The sequence below is a fragment of the Hyperoodon ampullatus genome (genome assembly GCF_949752795.1).
Source record: "Hyperoodon ampullatus genome assembly, chromosome: 16".
Classification (NCBI taxonomy): Eukaryota; Metazoa; Chordata; class Mammalia; order Artiodactyla; family Ziphiidae; genus Hyperoodon; species Hyperoodon ampullatus.
This window is the reverse complement of record NC_136929.1, coordinates 79,404,556-79,410,555: the sequence shown is the minus strand read 5'-3', so window position 1 is coordinate 79,410,555 and position 6,000 is coordinate 79,404,556.

Below are 6,000 nucleotides of genomic sequence, written 5' to 3'. Positions count from 1 at the left end.
AACCCTAGCCCGGAACGGAAACCCACCGGCAGCCCCACACCTTAGCCTCCGCCGTACCCTCATCTTAATCCGTACGCGGACACTGACCCGCGCGTCCGCACGTGCCCCGACCCTAGCACGTGTCCGCACCGTCACCTGTTCCCTCAGCCTTGCCGTTCCCTAACCCTAACCCTAGCCCGGAACGGAAACCCACCGGCAGCCCCACACCTTAGCCTCCGCCGTACCCTCATCCTAATCCGTACGCGGACACTGACCCGCGCGTCCGCACGTGCCCCGACCCTAGCACGTGTCCGCAACCTCACCTGTGCCCTCAGCCTTGCCGTTCCCTAACCCTAACCCTAGCCCGGAACGGAAACCCACCGGCAGCCCCACACCTTAGCCTCCGCCGTACCCTCATCCTAATCCGTACGTGGACACTGACCCGCGAGTCCGCACGTGCCCCGAACCTAGCACGTGTCCGCACCCTCACCTGTGCCCTCAGCCTTGTCGTTCCCTAACCCTAACCCTAGCCCGGAACGGAAACCCACCGGCAGCCCCACACCTTAGCCTCCGCCGTACCCTCATCCTAATCCGTACGCGGACACTGACCCGCGCGTCCGCACGAGCCCCGACCCTAGCACGTGTCCGCACCCTCACCTGTGCCCTCAGCCTTGCCGTTCCCTAACCCTAACCCTAGCCCGGAACGGAAACCCACCGGCAGCCCCACACCTTAGCCTCCGCCGTACCCTCATCCTAATCCGTACGCGGACACTGACCCGCGCGTCCGCACGTGCCCCGACCCTAGCACGTGTCCGCACCCTCACCTGTGCCCTCAGCCTTGCCGTTCCCTAACCCTAACCCTAGCCCGGAACGGAAACCCACCGGCAGCCCCACACCTTAGCCTCCGCCGTACCCTCATCCTAATCCGTACGCGGACACTGACCCGCGCGTCCGCACGTGCCCCGACCCTAGCACGTGTCTGCACCCTCACCTGTGCCCTTAGCATTGCAATTCCCTAACCCTAACCCTAGCCCGGAACGGAAACCCACCGGCAGCCTCACACCTTAGCCTCCGACGTACCCTGATCCTACTCCGTACGCGGACACTGACCCGCGCTTCCGCACTTGCCCCGACCCTAGCACGTGTCCGCACCCTCACCTGTGCCCTCAGCCTTGCCGTTCCCTAACCCTAACCCTAGCCCGGAACGGAAACCCACCGGCAGCCCCACACCTTAGCCTCCGCCGTACCCTCATCCTAATCCGTACGCGGACACTGACCCGCGCGTCCGCACGTGCCACGAACCTAGCACGTGTCCGCACCCTCACCTGTGCCCTCAGCCTTGCCGTTCCCTAACCCTAACCCTAGCCCGGAACGGAAACCCACCGGCAGCCCCACACCTTAGCCTCCGCCGTACCCTCATCCTAATCCGTACGCGGACACTGACCCGCGCGTCCGCACGTGCCCCGACCCTAGCACGTGTCCGCACCCTCACCTGTGCCCTCAGCCTTGCCGTTCCCTAACCCTAACCCTAGCCCGGAAGGGAAACCCACCGGCAGCCCCACAACTTAGCCTCCGCCGTACCCTCATCCTAATCCGTACGCGGACACTGACCCGCGTGTCCGCACGTGCCCCGACCCTAGCACGTGTCCGCACCCTCACCTGTGCCCTCAGCCTTGCCGTTCCCTAACTCTAATCCTAGCCCGGAACGGAAACCCACCGGAAGCCCCACACCTTAGCCTCCGCCGTACCCTCATCCTCATCCGTACGCGGACACTGACCCGCGCGTCCGCACGTGCCCCGACCCTAGCACGTGTCCGCACCCTCACCTGTGCCCTCAGCCTTGCCGTTCCCTAACCCTAACCCTAGCCCGGAACGGAAACCCACCGGCAGCCCCACACCTTAGCCTACGCCGTACCCTCATCCTAATCCGTACGCGGACACTGACCCGCGCGTCCGCACGTGCCCCGACCCTAGCACGTGTCCGCACCCTCACCTGTGCCCTCAGCCTTGCCGTTCCCTAACCCTAACCCTAGCCCGGAACGGAAACCCACCGGCAGCCCGACACCTTAGCCTCCGCCGTACCCTCATCCTCATCCGTACGCGGACACTGACCCGCGCGTCCGCACGTGCCCCGACCCTAGCACGTGTCCGCACCCTCACCTGTGCCCTCAGCCTTGCCGTTCCCTAACCCTAACCCTAGCCCGGAACGGAAACCCACCGGCAGCCCCACACCTTAGCCTCCGCCGTACCCTCATCGTCATCCGTACGTGGACACTGACCCGCGCGTCCGCACGTGCCCCGACCCTAGCACCTGTCCGCACCCTCACCTGTGCCCTCAGCCTTGCCGTTCCCTAACCCTAACCCTAGCCCGGAACGGAAACCCACCGGCAGCCCCACACCTTAGCCTCCGCCGTACCCTCATCCTCATCCGTACGCGGACACTGACACGCGCGTCCGCACGTGCCCCGACCCTAGCACGTGTCCGCAACCTCACCTGTGCCCTCAGCCTTGCCGTTCCCTAACCCTAACCCTAGCCCGGAACGGAAACCCACCGGCAGCCCGACACCTTAGCCTCCGCCGTACCCTCATCCTCATCCGTACGAGGACACTGACCCGCGCGTCCGCACGTGCCCCGACCCTAGCACGTGTCCGCACCCTCACCTGTGCCCTCAGCCTTGCCGTTCCCTAACCCTAACCCTAGCCCGGAAGGGAAACCCACCGGCAGCCCCACACCTTAGCCTCCGCCGTACCCTCATCCTAATCCGTACGCGGACAGTGACCCGCGCGTCCTCACGTGCCCCGACCCTAGCACGTGTCCGCACCCTCACCTGTGACCTCAGCCTTGCCGTTCCCTAACCCTAACCCTAGCCCGGAACGGAAACCCACCGGCAGCCCCACACCTTAGCCTCCGCCGTACCCTCATTCTAATCCGTATGCGCACACTGACCCGCGCGTCCGCACGTGCCCCGACCCTAGCACGTGTCCGCACCCTCACCTGTGCCCTCAGCCTTGCCGTTCCCTAACCCTAACCCTAGACCTGAACGGAAACCCACCGGCAGCCCCACACCTTAGCCTCCGCTGTACCCGCATCCTCATCCGTACGCGGACACTGACCCGCGCGTCCGCACGTGCCCCGACCCTAGCACGTGTCCGCACCCTCACCTGTGCCCTCAGCCTTGCCGTTCCCTAAACCTAACCCTAGCCCGGAACGGAAACCCACCGGCAGCCCCAAACCTTAGCCTCCGCCGTACCCTCATCCTAATCCGTACGCGCACACTGACCCGCGCGTCCGCACGTGCCCCGACCCTAGCACGTGTCCGCACCCTCACCTGTGCCCTCAGCCTTGCCGTTCCCTAACCCTAACCCTAGCCCGGAACGGAAACCCACCGGCAGCCCCACACCTTAGCCTCCGCCGTACCCTCATCCTCATCCGTACGTGGACACTGACCCGCGCGTCCGCACGTGCCCCGACCCTAACACGTGTCCGCACCCTCACCTGTGCCCTCAGCCTTGCCGTTCCCTAACCCTAACCCTAGCATGGAACAGAAACCCACCGGCAGCCCCACACCTTAGCCTCCGCCGTACCCTCATCCTCATCCGTACGCGGACACTGACCCGCGCGTCCGCACGTGCCCTGACCCTAGCACGTGTCCGCACCCTCACCTGTGCCCTCAGCCTTGCCGTTCCCTAACCCTAACCCTAGCCCGGAACGGAAACCCACCGGCAGCCCCACACTTTAGCCTCCGCCGTACCCTCTTCCTCATCCGGACGCGGACACTGACCCGCGCGTCCGCACGTGCCCCGACCCTAGCACGTGTCCGCACCCTCACCTGTGCCCTCAGCCTTGCCGTTCCCTAACCCTAACCCTAGCCCGGAACGGAAACCCACCGGCAGCCCCACACCTTAGCCTCCGCCGTACCCTCATCCTCATCCGTACGTGGACACAGACCCGCGCGTCCGCACGTGCCCCGACCCTAGCACCTGTCCGCACCCTCACCTGTGCCCTCAGCCTTGCCGTTCCCTAACCCTAACCCTAGCCCGGAACGGAAACCCACCGGCAGCCCCACACCTTAGCCTCCGCCGTACCCTCATCCTCATCCGTACGTGGACACTGACCCGCGCGTCCGCACGTGCCCCGACCCTAACACGTGTCCGCACCCTCACCTGTGCCCTCAGCCTTGCCGTTCCCTAACCCTAACCCTAGCATGGAACAGAAACCCACCGGCAGCCCCACACCTTAGCCTCCGCCGTACCCTCATCCTCATCCGTACGCGGACACTGACCCGCGCGTCCGCACGTGCCCTGACCCTAGCACGTGTCCGCACCCTCACCTGTGCCCTCAGCCTTGCCGTTCCCTAACCCTAACCCTAGCCCGGAACGGAAACCCACCGGCAGCCCCACACTTTAGCCTCCGCCGTACCCTCTTCCTCATCCGGACGCGGACACTGACCCGCGCGTCCGCACGTGCCCCGACCCTAGCACGTGTCCGCACCCTCACCTGTGCCCTCAGCCTTGCCGTTCCCTAACCCTAACCCTAGCCCGGAACGGAAACCCACCGGCAGCCCCACACCTTAGCCTCCGCCGTACCCTCATCCTCATCCGTACGTGGACACTGACCCGCGCGTCCGCTCGTGCCCCGACCCTAGCACCTGTCCGCACCCTCACCTGTGCCCTCAGCCTTGCCGTTCCCTAACCCTAACCCTAGCCCGGAACGGAAACCCACCGGCAGCCCCACACCTTAGCCTCCGCCGTACCCTCATCCTCATCCGTACGCGGACACTGACACGCGCGTCCGCACGTGCCCCGACCCTAGCACGTGTCCGCAACCTCACCTGTGCCCTCAGCCTTGCCGTTCCCTAACCCTAACCCTAGCCCGGAACGGAAACCCACCGGCAGCCCGACACCTTAGCCTCCGCCGTACCCTCATCCTCATCCGTACGCGGACACTGACCCGCGCGTCCGCACGTGCCCCGACCCTAGCACGTGTCCGCACCCTCACCTGTGCCCTCAGCCTTGCCGTTCCCTAACCCTAACCCTAGCCCGGAAGGGAAACCCACCGGCAGGCCCACACCTTAGCCTCCGCCGTACCCTCATCCTAATCCGTACGCGGACAGTGACCCGCGCGTCCTCACGTGCCCCGACCCTAGCACGTGTCCGCACCCTCACCTGTGACCTCAGCCTTGCCGTTCCCTAACCCTAACCCTAGCCCGGAACGGAAACCCACCGGCAGCCCCACACCTTAGCCTCCGCCGTACCCTCATTCTAATCCGTATGCGCACACTGACCCACGCGTCCGCACGTGCCCCGACCCTAGCACGTGTCCGCACCCTCACCTGTGCACTCAGCCTTGCCGTTCCCTAACCCTAACCCTAGACCTGAACGGAAACCCACCGGCAGCCCCACACCTTAGCCTCCGCTGTACCCTCATCCTCATCCGTACGCGGACACTGACCCGCGCGTCCGCACGTGCCCCGACCCTAGCACGTGTCCGCACCCTCACCTGTGCCCTCAGCCTTGCCGTTCCCTAACCCTAACCCTAGCCCGGAACGGAAACCCACCGGCAGCCCCACACCTTAGCCTCCGCCGTACCCTCATCCTAATCCGTACGCGCACACTGACCCGCGCGTCCGCACGTGCCCCGACCCTAGCACGTGTCCGCACCCTCACCTGTGCCCTCAGCCTTGCCGTTCCCTAACCCTAACCCTAGCCCGGAACGGAAACCCACCGGCAGCCCCACACCTTAGCCTCCGCCCTAACCTCATCCTAATCCGTACACGGACACTGACCCGCGCGTCCGCACGTGCCCCGACCCTAGCACGTGTCCGCACCCTCACCTGTGCCCTCAGCCTTGCCGTTCCCTAACCCTAACCCTAGCCCGGAACGGAAACCCACCGGCAGCCCCACACCTTAGCCTCCGCCGTACCCTCATCCTAATCCGTACGTGGACACTGACCCGCGAGTCCGCACGTGCCCCGACCCTAGCACGTGTCCGCACCCTCACCTGTGCCCTCAAACTTGCCG